The sequence below is a fragment of the Arachis ipaensis genome, chromosome B04, assembly GCF_000816755.2.
Source record: "Arachis ipaensis cultivar K30076 chromosome B04, Araip1.1, whole genome shotgun sequence".
NCBI classification, from domain to species: Eukaryota; Viridiplantae; Streptophyta; class Magnoliopsida; order Fabales; family Fabaceae; genus Arachis; species Arachis ipaensis.
Genome location: NC_029788.2, coordinates 114,321,149 through 114,336,325, shown reverse-complemented (window position 1 = coordinate 114,336,325; position 15,177 = coordinate 114,321,149). Strand labels below are relative to the sequence as shown.

Sequence of the window (15,177 nt, the reverse complement as noted above, 5' to 3'; positions counted from 1 at the left end):
GATAGTTTCAATATCATAGCCTGGAATGTGAGGGATGCGTCTAACAAGATGGCCCGTGTGCATTGCAAAAATTTGGTGAGAATATATAAACCATCTTTCTTCTTTCTCTTTGAGACTCATACCATGTTTAATAATTTGAAGAATTTTTGGGATAAGTTGGGTTTTCATTGTGTTGGTATTGAGGAAGCAGTAGGACACAGGGGTGGCATTTGGTTTCTATCTTTTATTGCTAATGCTTCTTGTGTGGTTATTGACCAAATTGACCAATGTATCATAGTGAAAGTGAGTGTGGGTAACTTAGTTTGGCTTTGTAGTGCAGTGTATGGGAGTCCTCAATTCGAAAAAAGAAGTATGCTTTGGGATCATTTGCATTCTATTAATTCAGGCCATAATGGACCGTGGATGGCCGTTGGTGATTTTAATAAGATTGTGGCACCAGACGAGAGTACAGGTGCTTATTTTTCTTCTCACAGAGCTAGTCTATTAGCTACTACTCTAGATGACTGTGAGCTCTTTGATCTTAAAGTGACTGGTAGGAGATATACTTGGTATAGAGCAGTTCAGGCTGGCAGGAACTTGGCTAAAAAGTTAGATAGAGCTCCAGTTAATGAGGCGTGGATGACAATGTTTCCTGAGGGTTATTCTAAAATTCTTAGCAGGCTTCATTCTGATCATTGTCCTATTTTAGTTCATTGTCATGGTGGCCCCAGAGTGAAAGGTTCTCGTCCTTTTAGGTTCCAAGCTGCGTGGGCAACACATCCTTCTTATAAACATGTTATTAGTAAGGCTTGGAATCAAGAGTTTGGAGGCGTTACTGAAAGGCTTAAGATGGTTCAACAGGCTTTTTTGGACTTCAACTCAAAGATTTTTGGAAATATTTTTGTGCAAAAAAAGTAAGCTGGAATATCAGATTGATCAGATTCGACGGCGTTTAGAGGTTAGCGATGTGTTATCTCTGAGAATTAAAGAAGCTGAACTGAGGGAAGATTACAATAGGCTTTTATTGCAAGAAGAACTTTTTTGGTACCAGAAATCTAGGGAGCAGTGGGTCAAGTATGGGGATAGAAACACTAAATTCTTTCATCTTCAGACTTTGGTGTGTAGAAACCATAATAGAGTACATGGATTATATGTTAGAGATGGGTCTTGGTCTACTGATTCAGATATTCTCCAGGAAGAAGCCCTCTCTTTTTACAAGAAACTCTTTGGTACAACGGAAGAGGTTGAGGTTGATTGTTTAGGGGATGTTCCGATACCCACTCTAAGCATCGAGGCTTGTGCTAGGTTAATTGACCCTGTCTCTTTTGCGGAAGTCAAGTCAGCAGTATTCAGTATGAGCCCTTTTAAGGCTCCTAGTCCAGATGGCTTTCAAGCTTATTTTTTTAAAGAATATTGGGAGATAGTAGGCACTAAGATTTGGAATATTGTCCGGAGCGCTTTCTTGGGAGAGTACTTAAATCCTAGCATCATGGAAACTCTGATTGTGCTTATTCCTAAAATTGATAACCCTACCTTTATGAAGGATTTCAGGCATATTAGCTTGTGTAATGTTGTTTATAAAATTATCACCAAAGCATTGACTAATCGACTTCGGCCTTTTCTTCCAGATATTGTTAGTCCTTTGCAAGGAGGTTTTATTCCGGGTCGTGGTGCTCCTGATAATATTATTGTGGCCCAAGAAATTCTGAATTTCATGAAGCACACAAAATCCAAAAAAGGTACTCTTGCTTTTAAAATTGATCTTGAAAAAGCTTATGATATGATGGATTGGAGGTTTTTGGAGAGTACTCTCATTGCTTTTGGTTTTCCTATCATCACTGTTAATTTGATTATGAATTGTGTCCGTGCATCATCTCTTTCTATTATGTGGAATGGGAATAGATTGGATAGTTTTGCTCCTAGAAGGGGGCTTAGACAGGGCGATCCAATGTCTCCTTACTTATTTGTGCTTTGTATGGAAAGACTTGCTTGCTATATATCTCATAAGGTGGTCGAGGGTGTGTGAAAACCAGTTTCTATCACTAGGGGTGGCCCAAAATTTTCTCATTTGATGTTTTCAGATGATCTCTTACTTTTCTGTCAGGCTACAAAGAGTCAGGTCCAAATGGTCATACATTCTCTTAACCTTTTTTGCAAGGCATCTGGCATGAAAGTGAATCTTGAAAAGTTTAAAGCTTTTTGTTCTAAAAATGTGACTGCTCGTAGAAGAGATATTTTTACTAGTGTTTCTTCAATACGTTTTGCTTTGGACTTAGGAAGATATCTTGGAGTTAACCTTAATCATTCCCGTACCAGTAGGGCTTCTTTTCATTCGGTGATTGAAAAGGTGAGGGGAAGATTAGCTAACTGGAAATGAAGGCTTCTAAATAAAGCAGAGAGACTTTGCCTGATCAATTCTGTTACAGCATCCATTCCTGTCTATCATATGCAGGTATCTTTTTTTCCAAATTAGGTTTGTGATAAATTGTCTTCTATGATGAGACAGTTCCTTTGGAAGGGTCAAGTTGATGGTAAAGGTCTTTCTCTTGTTAATTGGAGGACCGTGATCACTCCAAAAAAAAATTGGTGGCCTGGGTGTTAGAGATCCTGCGTGTGTTAATATATCTTTACTTGCTAAATTAGTTTGGCAACTTTTTCATTCTCAAGACAAGTCTTGGGTTGCTCTATTGAGGGCGAAGTATCTGAGGAATGAGGGAGTTTTAGATGGCCCTGTCCCTTGCAATGCTTTTCATGTTTGGAAGAGTATCTCGAAAGCTTTTGGTACTCTTAAGGATGCCTTCTCTTGATGCGTTGGGTCACTTGATCAATCTTTTTGGTTTGACAATTGGAGTATTGAGGGTCCAATTGCTCAAGATGTCCCTTTTGTACATATATCTGACTCTGATTTAACTATTAGAGACGTTTGGAAAGATGGTCAATGGAATCTCCATGATATTTTCTCTATCATTCCAGAAGATGTCAAACAGCGTTTGAATGCTTATAATCCAGATTTGAATGAAAGTGAATCTTGAAAAGTCTAAAGCTTTTTGTTCTAAAAATGTGACTGCTCGTAGAAGAGATATTTTTACTAGTGTTTCTTCAATACGTTTTGCTTTGGACTTAGGAAGATATCTTGGAGTTAACCTTAATCATTCCCGTACCAGTAGGGCTTCTTTTCATTCGGTGATTGAAAAGGTTGGGGAAGTATAGCTAACTGGAAAGGAAGGCTTCTAAATAAAGCAGGGAGACTTTGCCTGATCAATTCTGTTGCAGCATCTATTCCTGTCTATCATATGCAGGTATCTTTTTTTTTTCAAATTGGGTTTGCGATAAATTGTCTTTTATGATGAGACAGTTCCTTTGGAAGGGTCAAGTTGATGGTAGAGGTCTTTCTCTTGTTAATTGGAGGACCGTGATCACTCCAAAGAAATTTGGTGGCCTGGGTGTTAGAGATCCTGTGTGTGTTAATATATCTTTACTTGATAAATTGGTTTGGCAACTTTTTCATTGTCAGGACAAGCCTTGGGTTGCTCTATTGAGGGCGAAGTATCTGAGGAATGAGGGAGTTTTAGATGGCCCTGTTCCTTGCAACGCTTCTCATGTTTGGAAGAGTATCTCAAAGGTTTTTGGTGCTCTTAAGGATGCCTTCTCTTGGTGCGTTGGGTCACTTGATCAATCTTTTTGGTTTGACAATTGGAGTATTGAGGGCCCAATTGCTCAAGATGTCCCTTTTGTATATATATCTGACTCTGATTTAACTATTAGAAATGTTTAGAAAGATGGTCAATGGAATCTCCATGATATTTTCTCTATCATTCCAGAAGATGTCAAACAGCGTTTGAATGCTTATAATCCGGATTTGAATGCTGGAGAGAGTTCGGGTTGGTCGTGGGGTATGGCATCTTCTAGACTCTACTCAGTTAGGAGTGGGTACAGTTGGCTAGCAAAAAGAAAGTTTCCTTGGAATGAGCATGATAATTGGTTGTGGGTATGGCGACTGCATATTCCTAAGAAGTACAAGTTTTTGATTTGGCTCAGTCTTCATAATGCTATTCCTACGACAGAGTTTCGTTTGGGTCGTGGCTTAGCTTTATCTAGCACCTTCCATCGGTGTCAGAATGGTTCTGAATCCATTCTTCATTGTCTTCAAGAGTGCCCTAGTGCCAAGGAGGTCTGGAACCTTTTAGGCCTGTATTCAGATAACTCATATTTACGTGATTGGCTCTACAAAGGTGCAAGGAGTGGAGATGTTTTTCTTTTCTTTTCGACCATCTGGTGGATTTGGAGAAGCAGGAATCATGACTTATTTAATATAGATGATTCTTGGAGTGCTAGTAAAGTGGTGAGTTTGATTCGTAGTTCAGTAAGGGAGTTTCACACTATTTTTGCTATGCATCAATCTTTGTCTCCTCCTTCACTTTGTTTGCATTGGGTTCCACCTCCAGTTCATTCTGTTAAATTGAATTGTGATGCTAGTTGTTTTGCTCCTTTTGACTTTGCTGGTTTTGGTTGTATCATTCGCAGTCCTGATGGATGTTGGTTGAAAGGTTGCACTGGGAAAGTCGAAGTGTGCAGTATTCTTTTTGCTGAATCAAACAGAATAACACTACTAATGCCTAGGCTAATGGAGATTCTAAGCAAGCTACCTTCCTTGAATTACAAATTACTAGTACACATGCATTGAAAGAAAAAGGATAATGAAACTCTATACAGATTCTCTAGTTCAAGTTTTTCAGCCATGGAAACTGCTTTGCGTTTCGACCACTCCCCCACCAACAACCACATTGATCACAACAACATCTACAGAAACAAGTCATAAAATCTTATCAACAATACTCCAATCCACCACCATTCCCTGGGAGTAGAGTGAAAGAATCAATAAACCAAACCCTAATGAAATTGATTCACAGAAACGATACCATACCATCTTGAATTGAAGCCTGTCCCAAGAATCACAAAATTTTAAAGAAGTCACAGAAATCAAATCACAAACAATCCAGAAATATAAATTATAATGAAGAAAATCAAAATTCTAAGAATAATCAGAATCAGAAATATAAATTATAATTAACATAAATCACATAAATCAGAACAATGCTATAATAATTAACAAATTCACCAAAGTAAATTAAGAATACACAGATATATGATAGAAAATCCTAAAATCGAATTTAGAAGCTAGAAGCTAGAACAGAGCAGATACTGAACAAGAGGGGGAGCAGCGCTGACTGGTGGAACAGAGATGGCGCCGGCAACTGTGGAACAGAGCTTCGCGACGGAGGCAGGAGGTGAGCCCGGCGACTGTGCTTCCACTGCTGAATCGTTAGCTGCACGAGCAGGAGTGAGGGAGTGAGCCTCGAAACTCCAACTTGCGACGGCGGCAGGAGTAGTCTAGCGGCTAAACGGAAGTGAGGGAGTGAGTGAACTGGCATTTGAAAGGAACGATGAGCTCGAGGCTGATGGGAGGGAGGGAGTGTGTGGCTGTGTACTGCTGCTGCGCCGTTGGAGTGAGTTAGGGTTGCTGTGTTGGTAATAGTTAGGGAATTAGTGGATCAGCTCACAAAACAGCAGCATTTTTTGTCAAATTCAAAAAACCGGCCAGGTTCCAATTCGGTCTGACTGATTGGTTTTCGGCCGGTTTAACAATTCAACTCTGATTTTTTATTTTTGGGATTTTGACATATAACCGAATTATAATTCCATTTTAAAATTTTCTTAAAATATGATCAACAATCACAAGATATATTTTTTTTTCTATTCATCCATTATATTGATGCTTGCTTCCTATATCTTATAATATAGTGTTATTATCACGGAAAGATATTATATGTCTATTATAGATATCTATCATAACAGAGAGAAAAAATCAAAAAAGAAAAGCATGTGAATGATTGATATAATTAATGGAATAACAAAAATACCAAAATTTATATATATAATATTGTTATAATGGGTAACCGGAGATTAGTTGATTGGACTCGTTGGGTTGGCCCAATCGTCAGAAGGAGAAAGCCCTTCGACTAGTTCCGCGTCTGAGAGCCTCCGTCCGACTTGTATGTGTGAGGAAATGGGGGGTGGTACCTGCAAAGACACTCCGATGCTTAAGTTAGAAAGGGTCTAAGCAAGTTTAGAGAGTATTGGAACTTAGATATACTTGAGGGGTGTCAGTGTATTTATAATGGTGAACCAATAACCACCGTTGGAGTAGTTCCACCTTTTAAGGAAAATAACCGTCCCTTTATTTTAGGGAAGTTGGGATATGGCTCCTGGAAGTGGGTTGAGAGATTTTAGGGGCAGTTATTTATTTGAATGGGTATTATCTGCCGGCCAATCTTTATTCCCGACTTCCTTAGAGCAAGTCGTGGTTAGATTCGACTTCTTGAGAGAAGGTCGGTGTCGAATGAGGACCATCCTTTGGATTGGGCCTTTTGCTTGGACCTGGGCCTTGGTGTTGGGTTAGGGTATGAACAGTGCCCCTACTCGAGTATAATCTCTTTTCTTTAAGAGTTAGACTCGAGTATTTTAACTCGGGCTTGTAGCCGATGTGGTGAGGAACCGACGTGGTTTTTCGAAACCGACGTGATTCAAAATTTCTCAACAGTCGCGTCTAATCAAACATCGCGTCCGTTAGGAGTTTTGTATTTACACGCGGGGAGCAGTTGCATTGGTAATGGCGCATCTCTTTAATGGCCGTATTGATTTTACCTTTATGCCCCTGGGGTATTTATAAATACTTTTCCCTCTCTTTCTTTGTTTTCTTTCTGAAAAACTTTTCTGCCTTCACTCTCTGAAAGAAACTTCTTCTGTTCGAAAAGAAACTTCTTCCTTCTTCGAGTCACCGTCGCATCTGCTCATCTTCGCAAGCAAAGGTCAGTTCTTTTACTAATGAATGCTTTTTTGTTCGCGTGCTTTGTTTAGGGGAGTGTTCATAGTGAGTCTAACTGTAGGCCTAGTGCTTCTGTTTTGTGGAGAAACTTATCTTGGCCCTGTAGAGACCCTGTTTTTGACCCTTCCCCTTTTTTCTTTGTAGGTTTCGTCGCCCCTTTTTTACTAAAAAGATGTATTCTCTCGAGTCTCTTTCACGATGGGTGGATGTTACTGTTCTCAGGGAGGAACCCCTCGTTGATACTGATTACATTACTGACCTCCGTACTCACCATAGAATTTGTGTTCTTGATGAGGATGAACCCAAATATGAATTGATTGCCTCGGGTCCTAGAGACCGGGTTTGTTTCGGGAAGGCTGCTGATGCTGACCCTCATTTCCTTTTTATGTATGAGAGTCTTTTTACCCACCTGGGGGTGCTCCTGCCTTTTTCTGACTTTGAGGTGGAAGTTTTAAATCATTTCCAAGTTGCTCCAACTTAACTCCATTCCAACTTTTGGGGTTTTATGAAAATCTAACAGCTTGTTAGTCGAGAGTTGGACTTTTCGACCTCTTTAAAGATTTTCTTTAATATTTTTCATATGACTAAGCCCTTCAATGAGAAAAATAATAAATAGCAGTAGATTTCCTTCCAGGCCATTCAAGGTCGGAAAATTTTCAATCTCTTTGATGAGTCCTTTCATGACTTTAAAAACTTCTTCTTTAAAGTTCAAGCTGTAGATGGTCACCACCCCTTTTTCCTGGATGAAAATTCTTCTCCCCGCTTTTTTTTATACTGGTCTGAGGCTTCTCCTGTGGAGAAGTATGGTTTGGATGATGTAGATGAGGTCGAGGAGGCTGTTGTGGGATTTCTGATGAGCGGATATTTTATACGCTTTTTGGTAGTGTTTTCATATAGTTTTTAGCATTTTTATTCATTTTTTATTATTTTTTATTCAAAAATCACATTTTTGGACTTTACTATGAGTTTGTGTGTTTTTCTATAATTTCAGATATTTTCTGGCTGAAATTGAGGGACCTGAGCAAATGTCTGATTCAGAGGTTGAGAAAAGAATGCAGATGCTGTTGGATTCTGACCTCCCTGCACTCAAACGCGTTTTTCTGGAGCTACAAAAATCCAATTGGCACGTTCTCAATTGGGATGGAAAGCTAACATCTTGGAATTTCCAGCAATATATAATAGTCCATACTTTGCCCGATATTTGATGGCCCAAACTGGCATTAAACACCAGCAGAAACCATTTTCTAGCGTAAAACGCCAGAATTGGCACACTTCTTGGCGTTAAACGCCCATTTTGGCACCCAGGGTGGCGTTTAACTCCAATTTGAGGCACATACACGTGGAAGCTTGAAAGCTCAGCCCAAACACTCATCAAGTAGGTCCCGAAAGTGGATTTCTGCACTATCTACACTTAGTTACTCATTCTCTGTAAACCTAAGTTACTAGTCTAGTATAAGAACTACTTTTAGAGATTCATTTTGGAACTTATGACATTTTACATCTCATATTGTATCTTCTACGGCATGATTCTCTAAACCCCATAGGTGGGGGTGAGGAGCTCTGCTGTGTTTCAATGGATTAATGCAATTACTATTGTTTTCTATTCAATCACGCTTGCTTCTGTTATAAGATACTCACTCGTACTTCAATATGAAGAATGTGATGATCCGTGACACTCATCATCATTCTCAAATTTATGAACGCGTGCTTGACAACCACTTCTGTTCTATCCGAGATCAACGTAGTCATTGGGCGACAACTTGAGTGCGTATCTCTTGGGTTTCTAATCCACAAGTTTGACTTGCATCTCCTGACAACAGAGCATTCAAACTCGTGAGATCAGAACTTTCGTGGTACAGGTTAGAACAAACGAACATCAAACTCACAAACGTTGGGCATAGTGACAGTGTGCAAAAGGACAGAGAGGTCCTATTCCGACACAAGTGAGAACCGACAGATGATTAGCCGTGCGGAAGCTGTACTCAGAGCATTTTTCATCCGAGACGAGAGATTCGACAGATGATTAGCCGTACAGAAGTCGTATTTGGACCATTTTCAGTGAGAGGAAGGATGGTAGCCATTGACAACGGTGATCCACCAACATACAGCCTGCCATAGAAGGAGCCATGCGTGTTTGGAGAAGAAGACAGTAGGAAAGCAGAGATTCAAAAGACAGAGCATCTCTGAAACCTCAACCTGTTCTCCATTACTGAATAACAAGTATCATTCATTTCATGCTCTTTTATTTTTTACAAATGAAATTATTTTTATCACTAATCTCCTGACTAAGAGTTACATGATAACCATAGCTTGCTTCAAATCGGCAATCTCCGTGGGATCGACCCTTACTCGCGTAAGGAATTATTACTTGGACGACTCAGTGCACTTGTTGGTTAGTTGTGCGGAGTTGCAAAGGCGTGATTTCAATTCCGTGCACCAAGTTTTTGGCGCCATTGCCGGGGATTGTTCGAGTTTGAACACCTGATGGTTCATCTTGTTACTTAGATTAGAAAAAAAATTATCTTTTTGGTTTAGAGTCACTAAATTTGAGTCTTTTATTTTCTTTTCAAAAATATTTCAAAAATCTTATTTTTCTTTATTAATCTTTAATTTTTCTTTGAGTTTTTTTATTATTGTTTTTGTTAAAATTTTAAAATCCTTGTTTTCTTTTTTTAGATTTTTTTCGAAAATTTTTAATAAATAGATAAAAATCCAAAATCCCTCTGAGAATAGTAAGAGCCCAGAGAGGAATAATTCTGGCGTTCAAACGCTAGAAAAGGGTGAGAAGTTGGCGTTAAACGCCCAGTGGATGGCCAATTCTGGCGTTTGGGTGGCAATCTGGTGTTAAATGCCCATACAGCACCCAATTCTTGCGTTCAAATGCCAATGAGGGATCAGGCACCTGCAAGTGCTGATAACAACCCCCTTGATGAGCGGATAATTTATACACTTTTTGGCATTGTTTTTAGGTAGTTTTTAGTAGGTTCTAGCTACTTTTTAGTATGTTTCTATTAGTTTTCATACAAAATTCATATTTCTGGACTTTACTATGAGTTTGTGTGTTTTTTTGTGATTTTAAGTATTTTTTGGCTGAAATTGAGGGATCTGAGCAAAAATCTGATTCAGGCTGAAAAAGGACTGCTGATGCTGTTGGATTCTGACCTCTCTGCACTCGAAATGGATTTTCTGGAGCTACAGAAGTCCAATTGGCGCGCTCTAAATTGCTTTGGAAAGTAGACATCCAGGGCTTTCCAACATTATATAATAGTCCATACTTTGCTCGAAGATAAATGACGTAAACTGGCATTTAACGCCAGTTCCATGTTCCATTCTGGTGTTAAACGCTAGAAACAGGTTACAAGTTGGAGTTAAACGCCCAAAATAGGTTACAACCTGGCGTTTAACTCCAGAAATAGCCCAGGCATGTGAAAAGCTCAAGTCTCAGTCCCAGCACACACCAAGTAGGCCCCGGAAGTAGATTTCTGCACTATCTATCTTAGTTTACTCATTTTCTGTAAACCTAGGTTACTAGTTTAGTATTTAAACAACTTTTAGAGATTTATTCTGTACCTCATGACATTTTAGATCTGAACTTTGTATTTCTGACGGCATGAGTCTCTAAACCCCATTGTTGGGGGTGAGGAGCTCTGCTGTGTCTCGATGAATTAATGCAATTACTTCTGTTTTCCATTCAAACACGCTTGTTTCTATCTAAGATATTTATTCGTACTTAACCATGATGAATGTGATGATCCGTGACACTTATCACCATTCTCAACCTATGAACGCATGCCTGATAACCACTTTCGTTCTACCTTAGATTGAATAAGTATCTATTGGGTTCCTGGCTCACAAGTCTGATTGCCTCTCTTGACAACAGAGCATTCAGATCCGTTAGACCAGAGTCTTCGTGGTATAAGCTAGAATCCATGGGCAGCATCCTTGAGATCCGGAAAGTCTAAACCTTGTCTGTGGTATTCCGAGTAGGATCCAGGAAGGGATGACTGTGACGAGCTTCAAACTCATAAGTGTTGGGCGTGTGACAGACGCAAAAGGATCATTGGATCTTATTCCAACATAAGTGAGAACCGACAGATGATTAGCCATGTACATGGACCTTTTTCACTGAGAGGACGGATGGTAGCCATTGACAACGGTGATCCACCAACATACAGCTTGCCATGGAAAGAGCTTTGCGTGCGTGAAGAAAATGACAGTAGGAAAGCAGAGATTCAGAAGATAAAGCATCTCCAACACTCCAACATATTCTCCATTACTGCATAACAAGTATTTATTTCATGCTCTCTTGTTCATTTGCAAGTCAACTGATAATTATAATTGATATCGTGACTAAGAGTTATAAGATAACCATAGCTTGCTTCAAGCCAACAATCTCCGTGGGATCGACCCTTACTCACGTAAGGTATTACTTGGACGACCCAGTGCACTTGCTGTTTAGTTGTGCGAAGTTGTGAAGAAATTGTGATTTTCAATTTCGTGCACCAAGTTTTTGGCGCCGTTGCCGGGGATTGTTGAGTTTGAACAACTAACGGTTTATTTTGTTGCTTAGATTAGGAATAATTTATTTTGCTGTGTTTAGAGTCACTAGGATTGCATCTCATATTTTTCCTTTCAAAAATTTTTTTTCAAAAATATTATTTTTCCTTATTAATTTTTAATTTTTCTTTGAGTTTAGTTTCATATTTTAAGTTTGGTGTCCATTGCATGTTTTTATTTTTTATTTTTTCATAATTTTCGAACTACATGCTTGTTATTTTCCTTCAATTTTTCAAAAATACTTCTCTTTTGTTTAGTCCATGCATTTGTTGAATGTGTCTATGTTCTTGTGAATAGTTACTCCTTTGAGTCTTTCTTTCTAAAATCTTTTCAAAAATTTATTTATTAAATACCTTATTAAAATACGTTAAATTTGTAGCTCAATTGGCTAGAGGGTTGTGCCTATGTTCTTGGTAATTGGGTATCTTCCTTTTAAAAAACTTTTTCAAAAATAATTTTTCTTTGATTAAATCTTGTGTCAATTTTTAAGTTTAGTGTTCTCTTGTTAATTTTCCTTTAGTTTTCAAAAATTTCATTGTGATTTTCTAAAAATTTTAAGTTTGGTGTTCTATCTTCATGTTCTTGTTGTTCTTGTGAGTCTTCAAGGTGTTCTTGAGTCTTCCTTGTGTTTTGATCTTAAAATTTTTAAGTTTGGTGTTCCTTGGTATTTTTCCTCCAAAATTTTCGAAAATAAGGAGCATTAGATCTAAAAATTTTAAGTTGTGTGTCTTTTGTGTGTTTTTCTCTTTCATCATAAAATTCAAAAATAAAAAAATATCTTCTCTAACTATTTTTTAGCAAAAATTTCGAAATTTTCATGGTGCAGCAAAGGTGCCAGTATTCCGGTCTTCCACAGGTGGAACCTACAGAGTTTCTGGCACAGTTTTTACAAATTGCTGACACAGTACATGATAAGGAAGTAGATCAGGATGTCTATAGATTATTACTGTTTCCATTTGCTGTAAAAGACCAAGCTAAGAGGTGGTTAAATAACCAACCTAAGGCTAGCATAAGGACATGGAAACAGCTGTCAGAAAAATTCCTGAATCAATATTTCTCTCTAAAACGGATGACACAGCTAAGGCTGAACATCCAAGGCTTTAAACAAGGAGATAATGAATCTCTTTATGATGCCTGGGAGAGATACAGAGAGATGCTAAGAAAATGCCCCTCTGAAATGTTTTCAGAGTGGGTGCAGTTAGACATCTTCTATTATGGGCTTACAGACAAAGCTCAGATGTCTTTGGACCACTCAGCTGGTGGATCTATACACATGAGAAAGATAATTGAAGAAGCTCGAGAGCTCATTGATATAGTTGCCAGAAATCAGCATCTGTACCTAAGTAGTGAGTCTTCCATGAAAGAGGAGGCTAAAATAGTAACTGCTGAACTCAGTCCTGTAGAACAAGTTACTGAATTCAATTAGCAATTAGATTTTCTAACAAAATAACTAGCCGAATTCAAGGAGATACTACAAGACACAAGAATGGCTAATATGAATATGGAAGTACAGTTGAAGCAAACAAAACAGTAGTTATCAAAACAAATAACAGAAAAGCGCCAAGCAGTTCAATTAAGAAGTGGAAAAATATTAAATACCTCACTTCAAAGCAGCAGGAAGCCAAGAAATGAACAAACTGCTACCAAAAATCCCTCTGAGGATAGTAAGAGCCCAGAGAGGAATAATTCTGGCGCTCAAATGCCAGAAAAGAGTGAAGTGCTGGCGTTAAACGCCCAACCCATGCTCAGTTCTGGTGTTCAAACGCCACAAACAGGCAAGGAGTTGGCGTTAAACACCCAATGGAAGCTCAGTTCTGGCGTTCAAACACCAGAAACAGGTAAGGAGTTGGCGTCCAACGCTAATCCAGCTTCCAACCCTGGCATTCAAACGCCAGTGAGGGATCAGACACATACAAGTGCTGATAGCAACCCCTCTAAAAAGGCTTCTCCAACCACCTCTGTAGGAAATAAACCTGCAGCAACTAAGGTTGAAGAATACAAAGCCAAGATGCCTTATCCTCAGAAACTCCGCCAAGCGGAACAGGATAAGCAATTTGCCCACTTTGCAGACTATCTCAGGACTCTTGAAATAAAGATTCCGTTTGTAGAGACACTTAAGCAAATACCCTCTTATGCCAAGTTCATGAAAGAGATCTTAAGTCATAAGAAGGATTGGAGAGAAACTAAAAAAGTTTACCTCACTGAAGAATGCAGTGCAGTCATTCTGAAAAGCTTACCAGAGAAGCTTAAAGATCCTGGAAGCTTTATGATACCATGCACATTAGAGGGTACTTGTACCAAGACAGCTTTATGTGATCTTGGGGTAAGTATCAACCTAGTACCTGCATCCACTATCAGAAAGCTTGGCTTGGCTGAAGAAGTCAAACCAACCAGGATCTGTCTTCAACTTGTTGATGGCTCCATTAAATACCCATCAGGTGTGATTGAGGATGTGATTGTCACAGTTGGGCCATTTGCATTTCCCACTGACTTTGTAGTGCTGGAGATGGAGGAGCACAAGAGTGCAACTCTCATCCTAGGAAGACCTTTCCTAGCAACTGGACGAACCCTCATTGATGTCGAAAAAGGGGAAGTGACCCTGAGAGTCAATGAGGATGAATTCAGGTTGAATGCTGTTGAAGTAATGAAGCATCCAGACACATCAAATGACTGCATGAGCGTTGATGTTATTGACTCCCTGGTAGAGGAGATCAATATGGCTGAGAGTCTCGAGTCAGAGCTAGAGAATATCTTTAAAGATGTTCAGCCTGATCTGGAGGAATCAGAGAAAATAATAGAACCTCTGAAAACCCCTCAGGAAGAGGAGAAACCTCCTAAACCCGAGCTCAAACCATTACCACCATCCCTGAAATATGCATTTCTGGGAGAAGGTGACACTTTTCCTGTAATCATAAGCTCTGCTTTAAAACCACAGGAAGAGAAGGCACTAATTCAAGTGCTAAGGACGCACAAGATAACTCTTAGGTGGTCCATAAGTGATCTTAAGGGCATTAGCCCAGCCAGATGAATACACAAGATCCTATTGGAGGATAATACTAAGCCAGTGGTTCAACCACAAAGGTGGCTAAATCCAGCCATGAAGGAAGTGGTGCAGAAGAAGGTCACTAAATTACTAGAGGCTGGGATCATTTATCCTATTTCTGATAGCCCCTGGGAAAGCCAAGTCCAAGTCGTCCCTAAGAAGGGAGGCATGACAGTGGTTCATAATGAAAAGAATGAACTGGTTCCTACAAGAACAGTTACAGGGTGGCACATGTGTATTGACTACAGAAGACTCAATACAGCCACCAGAAAGGATCATTTTCCTTTACCATTCATAGACCAGATGCTAGAAAGACTAGCAGGTCATGATTACTACTACTTTTTGGATGGCTATTCAGGTTACAACCAGATTGCAGTAGATCTCCAGGATCAAGAGAAAACAGCATTCACATGTCCATTTGGAGTATTTATATACAGAAGGATGCCATTTGGCTTGTGCAATGCACCTGCAACTTTTCAGAGATGCATGCTCTCTATTTTCTCTAATATGGTGGAAAAATTTCTGGAAGTCTTCTAGGTGGAGATAAGGAAACAAGCTTTAAAACACGGGTTCCTGTTAAGGAAGTCAGTGGTATTTCACTGTAAAAAGGGTCAAATTATGATCCAATCAGAGAACCGTGGAAAAATCTTGTTCACGGTCTACCAGTTCTGTCCTCGACTTACTCAGAGGTTTATGACTCTTCAGTAGGTAT

General features: G+C 39.2%; 1 long non-coding RNA gene across 1 annotated transcript in view; it reads left to right on the top strand.

Moving 5' to 3' along the window:
• The window catches only part of LOC110271214, a 32,610-nt gene extending 26,496 nt beyond the window's left edge, over positions 1–6,114 (top strand). Inside the window, exons 4-5 of the long non-coding RNA XR_002361676.1 lie at positions 4,693–4,706; positions 6,102–6,114. This is a non-coding gene — a long non-coding RNA (uncharacterized LOC110271214). The remainder of the gene's footprint in view (positions 1–4,692; positions 4,707–6,101) is intronic.